This window comes from Anas platyrhynchos, chromosome 12 (genome assembly GCF_047663525.1).
Source record: "Anas platyrhynchos isolate ZD024472 breed Pekin duck chromosome 12, IASCAAS_PekinDuck_T2T, whole genome shotgun sequence".
Lineage (NCBI taxonomy): Eukaryota > Metazoa > Chordata > Aves > Anseriformes > Anatidae > Anas > Anas platyrhynchos.
In genome coordinates this window covers 6,752,118-6,772,958 of record NC_092598.1, presented here as the reverse complement: position 1 = coordinate 6,772,958, position 20,841 = coordinate 6,752,118, and the positions used below count along the sequence as shown (strand labels likewise).

The window sequence follows — 20,841 nt, the reverse complement described above, 5'->3', positions numbered from 1 at the left end:
TGAGCTTTTGTTCAAATTCATTGTGTGTCATATTACTGAGCCAATATGAGCTCCACAAAACTTACCTACTTTGGAGTTGCCCTACAGTGACTGATGCTGATGATCAGAATGGCTAGACCTCAGCATCAGTGCTGGTATAAGTGCTATTTAGGGCATCAGGCTAAATCATATAAAAATATAATTTTTATGAAGCAACAGAATCACATTCATCATAAATTGTTAAAAAATGAGTTCAAACATAAAAATGTCATAAGGTGGAATGAAGACAATAATGTTTTAAAAGATATGGCTTGAGAAAATAGATGGATTCCATAGTAAGGCAATCTGAATGAAACATTCTGAAAAGCAGAAGACAGTACATTTAATCATCCAACCTGTAAACATACAATGATCATAAAACAGAAGTAATGGCTCAATGACAGTCAGTTTAGGCATAAAACTATTTAAATCATTATTGCACTGCAGTACTTACAAACTAAAAATGTGCAGATAATTCCACTTCTACTAAAGTCAATAGATTTTGCAGGCACCATTGGAGTTTGGCAGTCTGAGTTATTTATTTATTTATAGGGAAGAAAAAAAAAAAAAGAGGAACAAGAGACAAGAGCCCTCAACATCTGAGGATCCAACAGGATAAATATATATTGAATCTATGTAAGTGCTTTTCATTTCTCTATTTCATATTCTTCTCTCACTGCACCCAAATTGTCTATATAGTCCACTCAAAATTTAAGTCCACACTCATCTTCCCTTCCTCTACTTGCATAATTTGTTGCCTGTGGCATTTTCTTACCCTAATTCCCAAGACAGCTTCCCCAGCCCACTTCTTTTCTGCACCTTTGACACTAATCATCTCCCCAGAAACTGAGTTCAGATTGCATACAGCATTCTATTCAGCCACCTGCATGATTCTGAACAAGACACAAAGGTCTTGTATTTTACTGTGATATTATCTTATTGAACATGAGAGAAAAAGGTAACAAAATAGCTTGCGTGTCCACTGGTATGGAGCAAGGACACAAAATGCTTATTAATGTTTGAGGTCATGACCCATATCTTTTGACAACATGAGAAATGTTCTGCAAATCATCAAGTATCCATATTTTGCTTCCTTTGTTATTGTGCAAATAGTTTCTTATTATTTTGCTTTCTTCCCATCTGAATAAGTAAGCTCCTACTATTTTTCTTGCATTTATATAATTCAGCAATGTGCATAACATACTAGTCATTAAATGGACAATAGTTTAACCTATTTTTGTCCCTCTGCTGCTTAATAATCCATGTATGTCTGCAGAAGGAGCAAAAAAATTGAGTCTCCCACTGAAAGATTTTCAACAAAATTTACTCTTTAAAATAGCTTTCACAAGATGGTTCCTGTAAAGTTGTCCTGAATTTTTCAAGGCTCTGGTTATTGCTGTATGAGTAAGAATGAGTTAAGAATGTAACTGTCATTAGAAATCCCCCTTCATTAGACCTAACTGTTCAACATATCCAAGTAATTACTTTTGCAGCTGTTCTGTAAATTAAATAATGGCTAATCTATCAGCTCACAATAAACAAAAATTATTCTGCCACATGAATGGCCACCTTCAAAACACACTTACTATGACTACAAGTAATCTAGTCCAGGCTAGTAAAGTCAGAAAAATTGAAAATATTTGCACTAACAGAATCACAGAATCATAGAATCACAGAATTTCTAGGTTGGAAGAGACCTCAAGAGATTCCCTGTTAACAGCTTTGTGAAACGAGATAGACATATCATCTTGTTGCTCTGAAAGGGTGACACTTTCAACTGTCACAGTCATCACACGAAAAACAGAGAGCTTATGAAGACCTTAAGAACTACATAAAGCTTATTGTGTTCTTCAAAAGATGTATGCTCACCCTTTAAGACATTGCCAGCATGTATTAATTGATGAGGCTTTAACTTAAGACTTAGTCTTGCATATTTCTGAAAAATTTACATGCAGAGGACAGAATGGATCTTAGTTACTGACTGGATGTACTCAGCACTTCTATGGACTGAACATGAAACTACTAATCTAGCCCTTTTTCAAGAAGTAGAGCAGGCTTTTGAGCCAGAAAAAGCTTAAGAAGTTTGCCATGACTTTTTAGGACCTGTATGACAAGCTTGGTAACTACATTTCCTACTTCAACAGTTCCATGAGTGCTATTGTTTGTTCAAGTGAGAGAAGCTCCTTGGAATCCCTGCAGCTAACATTCACGTGCACAAGTGACAAGTGTCTGTCTCTGTCATTTACATGGTGTCTTAAAGGACTGTCACTAAGCAGTCTGTTATTGAGGCACCATGAAATCCCTCATCCTGTCTGCCACAGAAAGCATTACCAAAGGTGTCTGGAGATGAATGTACAAGATGCCCAAGTTTAACTAAAAATACAAATTATGATCACAAATGGGAAGCAACGTATAATGAACTCTGTCCTCTGAAAATCAGCACAGATAGGACCTGGAATGGACATTTGTCAATAAGGTAAACGGCCCCTGCTATAAGTTAAAACAGAACAACTCTTCAATTACAGGAATAAAATGTGATAGGCATGCACAATTTAGTATTACTCAGGCATCTCTGACCTACCATTTTACTACTCAATATTTTATTGTAAGTCTCTGAGCCAAACCAAAAACCACACTGATTATTTTACATTAGAGAGTCTGCTTCATTAAAAAGCAGTAATGCGGGCAATCTGTCATTTTGTTAGGGATATTTTTATACTGAAAATGATCACTCCTGGAGTGGGAAAAAGCTTGTGGGCAGGAGTTAGGTGAGGGTGCTAAGTGCTACTGAAATACGGTCAGAGTTGAGGAAAACAGCCACATCACATACTGAAACCAGGTCATCCTTTGTATTTGGAATATGATCCATCCCACAGCCAGATATCAGGAATATATTTTTCCACAAGCAACCTTCTGCTGAGAAAATAAAGGGAAACTTGATCTGATACTCATAATTACATGCAATTAAAACCGTGAGGAAGCAAGACAGGTAAGACTTATGTGCTGAGTTTCTGTAAAATAGAAGGCAGAACTTCCAGGCTGAAAGGTAAGTGTTTAGTTTTCAATCAGCTATGATCCAGGTCAGAATTTTCAAAATATAGCATCACACACTGCAAAAGTTGTCCAAAAAGACTACATCCTTGGGCAGTTAGACAGCATTAAGCATATTGATGCTGCAGTCAGTGGCAGTCTATCAGCAGTCAGTGTTTTGCACCTAGCTATCCATACATTATGCAGTCCTGCATGAAATCCTTAAAGTATTAGCTGTCCAAAATATGCTTACACTGATATGCTCTTCCCACCGCTAACTCCACTTACAAAGGTGCTATCTGCATTGGTGTCATCAATAAGGTTTTTCTAGGAGAGCCCTCCGGATGCATCTCACAGAATGAACCTGCCTTGACAAAGCACCTTCTCAGGGCGTTATTGTCCCTGCACACAGTTACATCCTAAATGTATGTGATGAGGATGAAATGGAAGTTCCATCCTAAAGAAACCAGAGTAGAAAGGAGGAGTGAAATGGGATGCTTTTCTATATATACCTGACCTGAGAGATACCAAGAATATAGCCTAAAGTGCTCCCTGGACTTAATCTCCAGGTCAAACTGGAACACAGATTTCTATAGATGTCATTTGTCATTAAGCCAAAAAAAATATTTTTTAAGAAAGACTTAGTTTCATCTTACATCTTATATATTTGCCATTTGAAAGCACTCCAAAGTCAGACAGAATAGATTAGATGACCAGGACAGGCACAGCCCTGCTAGAAGGTCAGTTTGCCCATGACTACTCCCCACACCTGGGGACTCACCCAGTTATTTCCTCCTGGGAGTACCAGCAGAGTGGCATGAAGCCAAGTGAATGGAAATTTCTGTAGGTGAGTTGTATGAAAAGGTGGAAAAAAAGACCTCAGTCTCAGACTCAACCCTGCACTGGCAGAGCAGCAACATCATACAATTTCATTAATTAGCACAGTTCCATTGATTTCAACTTGTATCAGCCAAGAATCTTGCTTAGTGCTTTGAGCAGTATCTGAGTGATTTCCTGTGTTAAGATAATGGGCAGGAAAATGTAACAGAGCTGTTAATTTCCATGCATTGTAGAAATACAATAGCAGCACAATCATCAGACTAAAAGACTGCCTCATGGAATTTCTTGCCACAGGATGTTGTGGATACTGGAAGATTGCTAGGGTTTGCAAGGAATTGAACAAATTCATTGAAGAAACATCTAATAAAGGCTTTTGAACACAAAGATTATCATTTGGCTTAGAAGTTCCCTGAATATAAAATAATTTTGGCAGCTGAATATCTGGGAATGTATCACCGTATGTTTGTTTTGTTCTTAAGCATCTACCACAAGCTATTATCTTTCAGTTGTTGCTGGTTCTTTCAAAAAACAAAAAACATTTAGAAGTGAAAATTCTGATTATATTTTTGCTCCTTTCACTATGAGCTGAGGAGTCTTTTTTAAGAAATGAAATTAGAAGGTTCATTTGTAGACAAAGTAAACTAAAAGCCTGGGATAGCTGTATAAGGACTTGTTCCAGATGACAGCAGACAGGTCTGCAGGCCCTGACTTTATATATATATCTCTGGGTCTCTACTTCCTGAAGATGCTGACATCATTTTAGGTTCACTGAAATGGTGTGCAGGCCTGGAAAGAGATGGCTCTTTGCTTGACCCCCTCCCAGCATAGTGGTTTAGAAATTAAGTCAACAGACTGGGACTTCTGTATGTAAAAAGGTAAAAGCCAGAAATGTACATGTAGTCATATGAACTATGAGCAAATGAAACCAAATGGGCTTTTGTTCTGACCTGACCTGAGCCTATCATACCACCACACAGATTAGAAGTTTGTTCACTCTTTCTTTTCTTGAGTTCAGATTTACTCTAACGTGTCTATATCAAAACATATCCCTTGATAATGGGAACACTTCCTCAAGAAATGTTCCTTCCAAGCATTTATCCTTGAACAAATCTGACTCAGCAACACTGTTCTACAAAACAAATACAAGCAGCTATGAAATTAAAAGTTGCAGGGGAAAGTGATACCATCTTTCAATTAAATGGTACAAGGTTCGGTTCTTAATAACATAAATTATGGTTGGAAAATATGTCTGTAGAACCTAACAATGTGAAAGAATAGTTTGGGTTTGGACTGAGCATTTGGTATTGTAAAGATTAAGCCAATTTTCATTGCTATAAAATCTGCTTCAATACTTTTTTTTTTTTTTTTTTTTACTAGAAAGTAACTTATACAAATTTACATTTATATCACCCTTTCCAAAGGCAGATGATAGTCACAGATCCACATGATGATAAAACAGACTACATGTTACAGATCTTTCACTCAGTTTAAATATTACTTCAGATCTGGAGGTGCCATAACTTCCCTCTCTCATACGTCCCTACCAAAGCTTGTAAAGGTCTAAGAAAACACCAACCAACGACTAAAAGAGCTTGCTACATGTTACTACTTTTCCTTATTTGAAAAATTGCAGGAGAATTTTTTATTATTATTTTGCTCAGCTTTTTAAAATGAATACATTTTGTCATCCCTCATGAGATACAGCAAGGCTGGTTCATGTCTGAACCAAATAGCACCACAGCAGGCAGCTGACAAAAAAGTGTGGGTACTGCCTTTCCTTTAAGATTTTGGTGCCTAAAGCTTATTTCAATATTATACCTTCAATATTTAATGATGGGAATATTTATTCACATTGGTCGTTCTTAAAGTATAATAGCTTGCATGATTGATCTTAACTTACATTGACAATAGATAGAAAACAGGCTTTTTTTCCCATTTGCCTATGAAAGGTATTTCTCTCCAAATGAGTCAGTTCTTCATGCATCAGCAATAATGCTTTCTCCTATCACTATGTAAAAGTGCAGATGTTTTCAGGGATCCTGAGACACCTTTCACTCCATGTCTCACTCCTATTCAAGCTATATTATTTCATATTTTATTTATTTTTTTATTCATTCATATCTATTTCATATTTTTTTCAGTTCACTGGAATGCTAACACCTAGAAATCTGAGGCAATTAAACCTAATTCAGACTTTAATCTAATTAAAAGGTTTACTTAAATCAAAATATTCAAATAAATAGCTAAGTAAAATATGATACAGGTGAAAAATCACCAATAAACAATTGCTACCATACACTGATACCTGTGATACCACGTTTTCTTATGATTAACTGAGACAACCACTAGCAGTTTCCAGCCCTTGGAGGCTGATGTGATGTAGAGCCCACAGCATCAATTCCATCAGTTTTGCTGTCACAATGAGCGATTTTAGTATGGCTTAAGTTCTGTTCATGAATCTGGCAAACAATATACTGTGCTAACAATTGCATTCTTTCAGGGGAGTAATTAACAGAGTTGAAAAGGCAATGAATTTTAAGAATAACACTGCAGCCTTTTTTTGGAGGCTTGCAGCTTTTGTGGATGAGCTGTGCTCAGCATCTCTTCTACATTATGTTAACTGCACTTCATCCAGTTTTGCATGGTGATAAAGTTAAGCCACAAGAAGTATTTCTCTGCAGCTAGCTTTTTGTCTCTTACCAACAAGCAGCCATTTAAAAATTAAAGAAAAATATGAAGTTTCAAGAAAACATGATTAAAGAAAAATATGAAGTTTCAAGAAAACATGCACTGAGGCTCAGATTTGGGTATACTTGCCATTTGCCAACTGATAAATATTCAGTGGATCACTAACACTTTGGAAAGTCTCCCTTAAAAATGCACAGATGTTCTTATCTGACTAAATAGAGAGGACTGTTGAAAAGATACAGTTCACTTCTGAACTTGCATCTCAAAATTCCTCATTTTGGAAACAGCAAAGGTTGAAAGGTTAGGAAGGTAATGAGAAATTAGACTCCATTTGAGAGACATCTAGTTTACAGCAGCATTTCCAAGACCAGAAATATCTTGCTGCCTCTGATAAATGAAAGGCAACCTATTCCCCCATAAGTGAAGAAGACACAAAAAGGAGGCAAACGTTGATTTACTGCAAAGGAAACGTCTGTGAAAACATAACCTTCTCTTCTTATTTTCTTGAATAGTGAAGCCTTTCTTTTTGATTTTTCTAATCTAGCATCTAATACAGTAACTGGAAAATATTTCACATTATTTAAGTCATAAACCACTAGTTCAGGTGGATTTGATTACCATTTGCAGGAGGAGGCACATTTCCAACATGCTACCAAGTGAACTGACATGCTTGCTATTCATGAATCTTATCATTTGATTTATGGACTGTTTGGGTTTATAGCTTTTAGACTTATGCTCAGGTTTGTTTAGTTTTTGCCTTTTGTACTTTGCCCACTATTTATAAAATCAGAGGTCTGACTAGGATTTGGCATTCCTGCACTCTAGCAAGGCTGGGGGAAGGTTCCCAACAGGGCACACACTTTTCACTTGCAACATGCTAACACAATTATGTTTTCCAACATATATCATGAGGAATAGGCAAGGAAAAAAAAAACATGTAAAGCAAAGACTTTTCCCAATAAAACCACAGCTGCGGAACAAAGTAAAACTCAAAGAAAAAAGAACACCACTGACACCAAACAGCCTCAAAGAATGTTACCCTTAATCCCGTGGTTTCTTGATAAACTCAGTTCTTAAAAAGCCTCACATAGTGACAGGCAGTCACTTAGCTACACCAAATAATTAGTGATCTAATAAACTTTAAGAGAATCACTATGTGATTTAGATCAGTCAACCTCTGGATAGTCCATGGGCCTAGAGTAAACCAGAGTAGATGTCACTGAATTCATCATTGCATCTTTTCAGATTTACTCCAGCTGAGGTCTGGCCCTTGTTTATTCAGACATCTCAGTGTTTTCCATGTCCCTTATCTCTCTCTCCTTTCATGCCAAACCAGAATGGTCTCTCCTCTCCTGACCCAGTCATTCCAGTCCTGTGACTCCCAGATGATTCAAAGGGAAAACATTTCAAATTTTATACAGCAAGCAGAATTCCTTCTCCCCCCAATTGAGGTAAGATGTGATTTTGCTGGTTAACACATAAAATAACTTTGCACGGAGAGAATGATCTTCTTCCTATACTGATAATAACTTTTCATTTTTTATGAGCATATTGATGCTATTATATTGCTATTATTCCTTGATTTCTACTGAAGAGGCAGGAATGAAAGTGTCTTTGTGAATGTGTGTGTGAGAAGATGTAGGAATGCAGGTATTTCTGTTGCAAAACAAAAGTAAAGCATTTTATCATGGTCTGGAAACAGCAACTCCAGCTGATGGGCAAAGAAAAAAATAGTTGTTGTTCCTGACAGTATTTTCCCAATGGGATGTCATCCTTACACCTACCACTTGCCTTGTCTAAGCTGGATAGCAGGTAAATTCTGTTAGCTGCAGAACTAGCATTCTGACAACACTTCCATGTACATGACACACGCCCCCACTGCCGAAGTGCCATGCCATCAGTGTGCGTGTTATTAGAGAGGAGAGTGGATGGATGCCCTGTTCTCAGCTGACTCGGCAAGCTGGGAGCGAGCACTGTGCCGAAGTGACTGCAGTGCTTCCTGTTTGGGTTGGCAAGACCAGCCTGCAGTTGAGTCTGCCTCCACTTTTATGCTATTTTTGCATGAATTCCACTTTGTATTTCTTCTCTACATGGTGGGATGAAGACTCAGCATAAACTTTTCTCTTCTAGCATAGTTTATACTAGGAAAAAAATGATTCTATTCCCATACTATCTGCAAAGATTGAAGCTTAAGAATTATTTGTCTACTAGAAGTGCTATGAACCCCTTTAAAACTGTAAATGATTAGGTACAAAGATAACCATACAGTGAATGTTCATATACTGGCATTCACAATAAGGCCTAATTTGAATGAATGTCCAGAATCCTTTTGATTCAAAGCACAGAGGTCTACTACTGTGATTTGACATTTTGACATTTAAATGATGAATGGTGAAGTCTCAGCTCTACTGAAATTAAGTAGTCTTGCCACTGATTTCAGCAGAACCAGATTTTCAGGCATAGTGATGGCAGTTCATACTATCCTAATACATACACATTATTTGCTTTAGGAAATAAAGCCATTTAGTTAAAATGAAGTTGAACACCTATTGTTACAGTGCAGATGGAAGTAAGACTGAAGCCAAGGCTAACATTAGAAATTCTCATCCCATTATTGTGGCTTGGCTGCTCACCATCTGGTACACTGCTATGGTTAAATACTCGAGAGCTCCTACACTCTAGGGAAACAAACACATCCAGTGAAGATGTTTTCATCCCATTACTCTTCTTTCAGGAATGATTCAAACATTTTATACAGACAATGCAGTGACCTTTGGGGCATAGAGGCCAGCGCATAAATGCTGCACTACAAGCCCAGTTTGTAGTTAATTTTATTGGAAGAATGATAAAATTGTATTGTTTTACATGAATTATTGCAATGAGTTGCTCAGTGGTGGAAACTACAGACTAGACATTGTGTACTGGGGCTTGTCGCACAGCCAGCAAAAGCATTATCATCTATTCAACCACGCTTCATTTCCAACATTTCTTTTAGGATCATTTTTTCCTCGTGCTAATTAACTGCATTCACAGTTATACCACTATGAAATATGGCTTAATTTTCTTCTTCTGTAAGCATTCCAAACAAGAAAAGAAAAGAAAAACAAAATTAAAAAAAAAAAAAAATTCAAAAGGTTGATTAAAAAAAAATAATACTTGCCCTCTTTAGCTTTTGGAACAAGAGAAGACCCTGGTCTGCCTTTGGCATGTATCTAAATGCACCTATCACTGCAGCTTGTCGATAGTGCAGATAAATTGCTCTTCAGACAGGATTTGCAACCAATCTTATAAGAGTAGATATAGGGTACACTGTTGTACAGGCAGATTACCTCCATATGCAAGGAGTATACATCTGGAGCCACCTGCAATGTCAGTTAAATAAAGGTGTTAGAATGTGTCACAAAGTTATGACTATGACTAAGGCACTTTAGGACAGTCCCTGTAATACAGGCTTGTGAGGGAAAATTTGTAACACAGTCTTCTCTTTGGATAGCAATAAAGCAGTTTTTCCAGAGATGTTCAACAAAGCACACAAATCAGTATCTATGCCCAAAATCCAAGAATCAGACATATGCTTCAAAAAAAAGGAAAAGCCTTTTATTACCTTCAAATAAGCCTTGAAGTGAACCATGGAAAAGGAACAACAAATTCTTGTCATACTTTGTGACATGTTATATTTAGAACTGACAGAATAATTGGTCACCACATAAATTATTTGTTGGATATACTCATTTATTCCTGTTCTTTAGATATCAGTTTTGAAATTCTACTTTGCATATATTATATTACTCGGAAGGTGCTACAGAAAGTTTTGCATATAGGACTATTTCAGTGTTGAAGTTTGCAGTATTCTAGTAAGTTGTAGGAGGCATTGGAAGCCTCTTTCCGGCCCCCAATGGAAATTATTTCTCTAATTTGTCATTTTTCCCATATGGCTGTGTCTCTGGGCTGGCAATCCAATAAAAAGAAAAGGATTTCTTGGATGTTTCTGTACACTGGGTCTGAGCTAGTAAGAGCTCTGCGAAGTGGGGCTACTCAGAGAGGTTGCACAAAGCCCAGTTCTAATAGGGTCACTGCTAAACTGTATGGAAACTGAACCAAACACAGAATTCCTGGGGAATCTCTGCGTTGAGATCTCACAATACCTACATAATGTCTGATTTCCATTACCCGACAATCTCAGATCCCCATGATCCTGAACAATTCACATAGATAATAGATTTATAGAACAGAATCACAGAATATCCTGAGCTGGAAGAGATCCATAAAGATCACCAAGTGTAACTCCTGGCTCCACACAGGACTACCTAAAAATTAAACAATACATTGAAGAGCATTGTCCAAACTCATCTTGAATTCCAGCAGGCCGGGTGCTATGCCCACTGTCCGGGGAGCCTGTTCCAGTGCCTGACGACCCTCTTGGTGCAGAAACTTTTCCCTACACCTAGCCTGACCTTCCCCTGTCCCAGCTCCATGCCATTCCCTTGGGTCCTGTTACTGTCCCCAGAGAGCAGAGCTCAGCTCCTGCCCCTCCACTCCCCTTGTGAGGAAGCTGCAGGCTGCCATGAGGCCTCTCCTCAGCCTGCTCTGCTCTGGGCTGAGCAAACCAAGGGACCTCAGCCATTCCTCATACATCTTTCCCTTCAGGCCATTTACCATCTGTGCTCACCCTGTTTGTACACTCTCTAATAGTTTTATGTCCTTTTCATATTGTGGCGCCCAAAGCTGCACATAGCACACGAGGTGAAGCCACCCCAGCACAGAGCAGGGCAGGACAATCCCTCCCCTTGGCCGGCTGGCAGAGCTGTGCCTGAGGCATTCCAGGGCACAGTTGGCCCTGCTGGCTGCCAGGGCATGCTGCTGGCTCACATTCAGTTTGCCGTAAAACAAAACCTCCAGATCCCTTTCCGTGGGGCTGCTCTCCAGCCTCTTGTCCCCCAGTTTGTACATATAGCTAGGGTTGCCCTATCCCAGGTACAGAATCTGGTACTTGCTCTTGTTAAATTTCACGCAGTTGGTGATTGCCCAGCCCTCTAGTTTGTTAAGATCTCTCTGCAAGACCTCCCTGCCCTTGGGGAAGTCAACATCTCTTCCTAATTTAGTATCATCTGCAAACTCACTTAGTATGCATTCAAGTCCCATGTCTATATCATTAATCCAACACACAAGTAAAAATGGAAAAACAAGTAATGTCCCCCAGATTCTTCACAAAGTTTGTTGTGCACAGATGCAAGATGCACAACAGTTCGTGTAGATGACTATGTTGTATCCCAAGTTCACAATCTACAGCAGAGAAAATCTATTCTAATGAAAGACTAAGCCGGTCTTTTTCCTAATGTATCTGAAACATGATCAGTGAAAAAAAGTCTTGGAATAGGAATATAAATGACATCTTTGACAATGTTTGGGAGGTATGCAGTTCACTAGATACCTGTAAGACATTAAATGCTTTCTGTCTGAATTTACCTAGAATGGTTATCTACAGTAAGATAACCATTCTAGTGCTCTCCCAGCATATATGGGGACAAGGATCCAAGTAGTTTTATTTGTTGATTAACTCTAAACATTATTTTTCTGGGCTTCTTTAAATACAAAGCCTTCTGCAGATGTAGGCTGTGTCAGTGCTCTGGTGCACCAATAGGCCTTAATACCATGACCAGTTTCACCTGGAGCCTCCACCCACACCCTCTGCCCATGGGCCTAGGGGTTCCATATAAGTTCAAGACTGGGCATTCAGTACCTCTTTGAGCTGTATCAAGTGTGCCTGTTTCCAGCTCAGCTGGATCTGTTGGGTTGCTTGGTGATCACCTGACCTGTAGATTGACTTCCTAAATTGGCCTTGCACCTGCTTCATCACTGTGACCTTTTCAGATGTTCTGGACTCTTGGTTGACCCCAGCTGCTATCCACAGACCTGCCTTGCTCACCTCACTGAGGTACTGTAGGACTAAGCTCTGGCTGGTGAGGCCCTTGCCCTGTCTGTTACATTATTGTGTTTGGCTGCTTGTCCTTCAGTCAGCAGCTGTCAGTCTCTTACTGCTCCCTGGTAGCCTATCTTTCAATTTCTTCCAGATACAGAACACAGCTTGAGATCATGAATTATTTTTTTAATACACTTTAATAAAACAACATACTGTGTATTATAACTCAATGCAGGAGTCTTTTTTGAGCCCACTGACACAGCTTTTTAGGGGTACTATTATACCTTTCAGCTGTCCAAAACTTACTTCTCTTTTAACAGATTTTTTTTTTCTTTTCCCTGGGTAGACTGACTATATGTACCATATTATCCTTACAAAAGCTTCACTGTTGCATACTCATACTAGCAGTGTCTTTATCAGTTTGTTATTATACCATTTCAGATGGACTTTCATACTCCCTTCTGAATATAATCAAAGACTCTAAAAGTAAATTCACATCCAAAAGTATGAAATAATTTCAGTAAGACTGAAAAGACAATACAGTTGGCAAGGAGAAAGCCTGAGAAGTATGACCACAGATCCTTGTTCTTTTATCTACTGTTTGCTAGTTTACACCTTATATCGGTGGTTATTCACAGTTATAAGATCCCTACTTTTTCCCTGATGTCTAATGAATGTCACATTTTCATATGATCTAGAAAACAAATTGAACAGTTTTTTTTGCAAGTGTGAGGTGGGAAACGGAGATATTCTTACTTCTGCATATATTTCAAAGCTTAATTTAAGTGTTAATACAAAGCAGATATTCTGAGAACTCAATTCGTTCTGGAGTGCTCAAGCTGTTGAGTACCCTTTGCTGAGGTAGAAGTATGCTGTGTTCCACTAACTTTTGAAAAGCTTACAATAAGCTTGATAGAATGAGCATATAAAAGATGATGGTCAACTATTGTAGTAGTTTCAAAGATTACATGAATGTATGTTTCATGTTGATGGTATTATGTGAGGGCAACTGAAAAAAAAGGATAGCATATGAAAATTATGGGACTTCAGCAAAGATTAATACTATTTTCACTATATTTTAAGTAAGTTAACACATGAAAATACTAATAGAGGAAGAAATTGATGGATTTTCTCTCTTTTTATTGAAAATTCAAAGATCTTAATTTCTCAGTTCCTACCAATGACACCCAGACAACCCTACCTTCTACCACTCCACAGTGCAGCTGTCACAGAGGTGTATCTAGAAGATGAAAGGCTGCAAAGCTGCATATGAGACTTCTTCAGTTCAAGTTTACCGTGTCTGAGTCATTTTAATGTCTTTAGTTCCAAGATTGAAGACAGACTGAAATTTTAATACATGCCTAAATGGTTTTAGCAATTGACTTCATAAGGGATAGCCCTAAATGCATAGTTTTGTGCTTTCCTAAATTGGACCCCTACTGCTTAAAATAATTTTTTGAAAAGCCAATCATGGTGGATGTTTTAAAATGGGAGTTGCTTAAGAAGATAATTAAAAGAATAATTACTATAATGAAAACTTAACATGTCTGGAAATGACCAAAATTATCACAGCTGTCTTCCAGGAGTTTAACTTTCTTCTTTTTTGTTAGTAAAAGCCAAGATGTATGAGATTTTCCAGCTTTACCATACAGTGGTGCATTTTTAGATTTGTGGCTAGACTGAGTGATCTTCAGCCAGCATCTGAGCCCACACTCTTGCGTTCTGGTTTCTCGTGATTACCACTGCATCATATTTTCATTCTACAAAGTCATCTTTCTTTCTTTTTTTTTTTTTTTTTTTCAGTTAATACTGGATGCCACTTTCTGAAATGTATGTTAAGAACAACAAAGCAAAAAGAAAAGTTGCCATGTCATATGAGAGCATTGCACAATGATACATAAGGTGGACCCTTCTTTGCTATTAGTTTTATCAGCTGTGGCATACACTCAAATCAGGAAAAGACTAGTTAAAGTGCAAAGAATGTATGCTGTTGGCCTTCAGTAATACTTAGGCAGGGTAGATATTAGTCATGGTTTCTAGTTGCATTGTGATATAGCATGGCTGAACAGAGCTAAAAAACAGTTGCTGTGTCCATTATACCATAAAAACTTGTGTGGCTCTTACCTTTTAATAGGCTTGTAAGAGCATGTGGATGATATACAAATTTTTTGCTCCTTGCTTCTAGGAGAACTGGAAAAAAAAACTGAATTGGTCTTACTGAATATATCAATGTACTCAACATACTCATTGTCATTATGAGAATGAACATGAAACTAATTTCACTGAGTTTCGGGCATATAACAGCAATACCAACCTGGCATCAAAGCTCGATAAATATACGTAGATAGAACTGTTTATACACAAACAATTTTGATGTTGTCAATCTCTTTCAAATAAAACAACTTGACATAAACAAGCAGCACAACCTTTAACTATTACATTTTTAATAGTATCATCTGAGACTAACTATAGATTATTATTAATTCCAGGTTTAATTGTCAGTGTACACATTGTACAGCAGATATAAATTAATTACAGTAGAACTGCGTTAATTTCCAACAATTCGAATTCTAGTTTTATTATTTTTCCCACAGATTGAAGTCATTATAATAGCATAAGAGATCTCTGAAACAATGTGTTTCATTAAAAGTCTTTTATTTATCCTGCTATTATCTGTGTACCACAAAGCTACACACTCATTTTCCAAATTCTGGTCAGATTAAAGAGGACATGCAAGTAATTTAAATACCTAGGCCTGAAAATCTGAGACATAATGAATTGGAAATAGAAGTTGGCTGTCAGTACAAAGTTAGAATCTGTAGAGATGCTGAGTTGTATATCTCATTTGATTAAATTATTTAAAATACTGATTTTGATGAGGTGGCTTCTAGCAAATATGTTTTTGTCCTACGCAAAATGTTAGTGTTGCATAGAATTAATCAATATTTCACGTACAATTTTGTATGACAGAGGACTTAACCTGTACTATATTTTACATATTACAGAAGCAAGACCTGTCCTTGCAGTGGGTTAGAATGATGACTGCAAATGGAAAGCAGAGCTGAAGACACTCCTGTTACACTGATGATTTTCTTGCATATTTTCTAAACACTAGCAAAAGGGTTTTGAAAGGGCAAATAAGTCAATTTCAGAAATATCAGTGCTGACAACTTATTTTCTTTCAGAATTGCTGCCTTTAAAAAAAAATTGCCTAAGGATGCTCTGTGAGAAATTTAAATTAATTTATTAACACTGCAGGATTTACTTGAAAGAATTCCAAACCTAAACATGAGCCTCCCAAATACCGTCTTTCAAACTTTGTCTTTTTTCAATAAAAGCTGTCAAGTACCATGAGCAAGCCATGTTTATTTTTAGGCTGACAAAATGTATGTATTAAATATATAGGAAATCTGCCATTTTGTGATATAGGCTATGTAAGGCTGAAGGAAAAAGTAATTACCTGGATTAGGGTACGTGTGCAGAAGAGAAATGTGTTGATTCTGTACTCAGAATCTCTGGAAGCTTTTGCTTGCAGAGGACTCCACTAGAAATAACTGAGTACAGTAACTCCAACAGGTTGTATTTCACCCCATTCATTGCAGTGACAAATCAAAAATTAAAGTAATATAACAAGCTCTTTAAACAGTGTGGTGTGCATTGAAGGTATAAACCATGCCTTCCAATTAAAGAAGGACTTTTTATTATCTATAATGGGGATAAAAGCGAATAATGTTGGAAGTAGACCTTGCTTATTTTTGTTATAGTTTTCCCACATAGCAGAAAATGCAAGAGAAAATAGTTTGGAACGCATTGAATGGAAGGAGATAATGAAATCAAAAGCAAAACAAGGACAAGTGTTCAAGGAGGAAGACAGCAACCAGGTCAAAAGCTGCCGGGAGGGTAGAAAGAATGAGAGCCTTGACATTTGCCTGTGGAGTTCTCTCAGTGAATGGAGAGAAATTAGAAGGGGTGGAAGGAACAGACTGATGGTACCTGATGAGAGAGATTTGAGCAAGCTTTTATGATGTGAAAGCTATAATACTGTTTGTGAGCTCCAAGGTGGAAATTAGTTCATTGAAAAAGAGGATATGAAGACAAGGACTGTTCTTGTCTCATTAGTAGAATACAAGGGGACTTGCAAGAAGAGTGAAGGCATGACACCTGAGTGTTGTAAATGGAAGAAGGCAGCCTTCAGTAGTATGGAAAAGGCATATAATACATTTACCAAGGTTTACCAACTTTTCAACAGTGCAGCACCCATATCAAAATCATACTTAAAATAACGTAAACCTTCCAAAGTCACCTATGCTATCAGATTGATGGAGGAAAGAATTGAGAATGTGGGAATCAGTAATTGAAGCTTTCTCTTCATTCCCTCCATTGTGTTATGAAACCATGTTTTTAAAGAAAGACCATCACTTAATTTCCGTTTCAGACTGAGGTCAAGCCGGCACAGCTAATGTAGCCTAGCAATGGGATTCACTGCAAGTTGACAACCACTGGAATTGTCTATAAGTAAACAGAAGTAGCAGCAGTAACATTTTTCTAAGCAAGAGCATACAGAAGTCTCATCTCATTAAGCAATGTCTCCACAAAAAGCATTGGCAACAGTGAAATAGCTGGTTTTATAAAATCAAGATTGAGATGAGCTATCTTTATTTGACTGTGGTAATTGCATGGCATTTTACAAGATCTTTTTTATTAATTTTTTGCCAAAATGCATAGTCCACATTTTTCTTACACGCTGTTATGGAAAGATGGCATTTAGCTTTTCTATAGCTGAGTGTGGCTTTGTGGAACAGAATAATGTTAACAATTAAAAATAGTGATTCAAAGAAAGAAGAATATTAGAATATTTTAAACTGTGGAATCTCTGTGGTATGTACTTTTATCCTGCATTTTAAGGTCTTTAGCAGTAGAATAATCATGCAAGGGTAATACAAGTAATCCTAAATCAACTACATGCAGTTCTATCTTAACTTTGCAATTCACACCAAATTCTTTCACTGCACTAAGAATGAATTCAGGAAAAATATCCAAGGAGGAATATGGATTTAATTGTTATTGCTGTTCCATTGCTAAAATAAAACAGCTGTGATCACATACTCAGCTAAAGCCATTGTTCAACAAATATTTTTATTAAATATCTCTGTAGTGAAGATGAGTCCTGCTCCCCAAGAGCAAAGCAGAGCTCTTCCTAGACCACCCATTGCTCCCTAGGTAAAACAATTCAGCCAGCTTTTAAGGGGGAGATGCACTGGACACTATGGCAGCTCTGGAAAAACTCATGTTTGCTCACTGACATATTAAACTAGAACAACTATGTTTTAACATTCAAGTAAAAAGATAACAATCTTTTTCAAATCATTAATTCGACCACTAGCTAATGACAGCAACAGTGTTTCTTAACCGGCACTTTCCCAAAAATAACAATGACCTGCACAGCACACAGGAGGGAAGTCTCAGAAAACTAAGGTCAGTTCATTACAGAAGACAACGGGGGAAAAGCAGGCACATAGGAAGGTCAGAGGTACAACAGGAGCAGTCAGGAAAATAAATTGGCTAGGGTCATACAGCAAATAAACTGTGTGTCAGAGCTGTGAATAAAATCCAGGAGTCCTGACTCCTTGTTTCTGTGCTCTATTCACCCAATCCTAACCAGATTCTCTCTAGAAATGACTTTCTGGTACAGACAGTCTGAGAGACTGAAACATTTTTCCTACCTACAAAATAAATTCAACTAAAAATGTATATAAGGGTTTACTTCATACAGTCACTCTAACATTTAATTCATGGCTGCTAATAATTTTGTTGTTTTTGTTAATATTATTCCTCCATGTCAACAATCAAAATGTCTAAGTCTTCAGAACTGTGATTTGTCTATTCTATTGGGGTGTTTACAACAAATATTCAAACTTAAATCTGAGCCACTTTTTACTGGGGTGTTTTCTTCAAGTTTTGCCATTGATCAGTCTGTGTTTGCCTAATGCTGGGATATTAGAGGAGCTGTTAAAGCAGAAGAGGTTTTGCATGACATGCGTTGATATCCAATATTGGCCAAGACCTAGATGACTTATGCTTCAATTAAAAAAAAAAAAATAATAAAAAAAAAATCTTCATACCGAACAGAAAATAGCCAAGGGAGGTATGAAGGTTCATACCTATGAAACTTCTTAGGTAAAGGAGCAATAGGATCTACAGGAGTAGACTACAAGACATATAATAAAGACTTATTATTGTGAAATTGCTGCTTCTTTTTAATTGTGAACATGCACTGATTGTCACAGATGCGTGTGTTTTTTTCCAAACAGCTTTTTAGCAAACCAGTTTAGCAGCTGGTCTTATCTATGACTTCAAGTGTCCAACAAAAACAGGTTTAGGATGGGCTCCAAATCACTGAAGTCGAGATATTTCCACAGCATATTAATCAGATTTCCCAATAACACATCAGTCACTGACTAACATTGCTTAAGGCATTATCAGCCGCTTAGAACACACAGTCCATGGGTCGAGTGGGGCCAATTAGAGCAGCTTGCCTGTAATCCACGATACATGTTCAGAAACTGGTCTAAATGTTTTAAAGGGCTGTTTTAAATTACCTGAGTGTATTTGTATTTCAGTGGGAGATCTGTGTATGTATTAATTGAACAGGGAGATTCTTAGTCTGGAAAGTTTTTTCATAAAATGTTTTCTTTTTGCTTTTGGCAAGTAGTCTGCCGTGGTAGAGGCTTCCCTCTAGTGGACACTTTCTCTGATGTTGTATTTGTAGGTTTTAGTAATGTAACGGTTGTAAAACGCATCCAAAGTCATGTATTTGCTTAAAATAATTAAGAAAAAAATGCCTGAAAGTGATTAACTACTTTCTGTTTCCTGAGGACCTTTAAAATTACTGGAGCAGTCTTAAGAACAATTACTTCAAACTGTAAGAAAATGTAGAACTGCTTAGCAATCTTAGAGGTACATAAACTGCAAGATAAAGTCCTGAAAAACTACTTTTTGAATCAATAGTTCAGAGAATAAATACAACTACAAAAGCAGTATTGTTCTGTACTGACTGGTTGTGCTTTTTTACCAAACTATTAGTGCTGATCAAATTAACCTGCAGGCTGTTTGTATGGGCTATATCTAAGGGCATTTTCAGTATCCTGCTTTTTAGAGAAAGGCTATATATTGATACCCAGTTTGTTTGGTGCATTGGTTTCCTCAAAACATTTAACTTTATAATGCTGAACTCAGGGTTGCTATATAGAACAAATATATATATACTTAAACTATTTGTTCTTTTCTGTGGGAGGATGATCGTACTATTTAAAACTGAGAGCCTACCTTAGGATGACAACTGGCTACGTTCTATTTTCATTGCTCAGCAATAACAAAGGGCTGTCTTAGTATGAACCTTTCACCTGTAAATTTTTCTTTTTTTTCAGAATGTGACAATGAAAACATCCTTTGTAGCAGTGACTTTCATAATGCAAACTTTCAGCCCAACATTAATTGAGACCACTAACACACTGACTGGATTTTCAAGTAATAGCCTGGTGATAATGGTGTGTGATTACTGTTAGGGCTTTATAGAATTTATCGAGAATCTTAAATTTATTCATATAAATGTGATCTGGGAAGAAGTTTTCTGAATTTCAGAATTAGATGAAAACTCTTGAATCACCTTAAAGTCTAATGACAGTGTATATTTTTCCCAGTGCTAAACTTTTCTATTCGAAGTCTACTAGAGTTTCCAAGACCTTTTGTTTCCCCCTTATGGGCTATTGACCTGACTATGCCTCATCAATCATTTCAGAAGATTTTGGAGGCTACACAGTTGCCTATTTGGCATTTTTCATCTAGGGGGTTTTAGTAGAATAGAACTATTTCCCCAGTTTAATGAGAATAATCTCATTCCAGCTGAACTGACCTCCACGTTGCAAAGCAGTATCACAACAATAGCCTCTTTTGCTGTCAATTTCTCCAAAGAGAAGCCAGTATTTGTTACGAAATGTTAATAACAATATAACTCTATATAACACATGCATATACATTCATATGGCCCTTATGAATGACATTCTTCAGCCCTTCCTTAACGTGGACTATAGCTATGAAGTCACTGTTTATTTGTAGCTCACACAACATTCCCAATGCAGTAAAAACTCAGAAATAAAGTCAGTGGGAGGGATTTTCTGCAATCCTTTTCTGAAACAAGACTAAATGGGACTTTAGAACTGGGTCCAGCTCAAAACAGATCAAACAGTATGGTGCCTAAAGGAGACAAGAATTTGCAGGGTCCAGTGGATGGTTTATAAAAATGTGAGTAACACAGAATCAAATTTGTGTCAATTGATGACTTCAAG

General features: G+C 37.3%; 1 protein-coding gene across 7 annotated transcripts in view; it reads right to left on the bottom strand.

Moving 5' to 3' along the window:
* The window catches only part of ADAMTS18 (ADAM metallopeptidase with thrombospondin type 1 motif 18), a 187,608-nt gene that overhangs the window by 157,093 nt on the left and 9,674 nt on the right, over positions 1-20,841 (bottom strand). The window contains exon 3 of one of the 7 annotated variants that reach the window (XM_072043722.1): positions 14,621-14,686. The exons of the other annotated variants lie outside the window; for them this stretch is intronic. The gene's annotated coding sequence lies outside the window, so the exon portion shown is untranslated. The remainder of the gene's footprint in view (positions 1-14,620; positions 14,687-20,841) is intronic. 7 annotated transcript variants of the gene reach the window in all.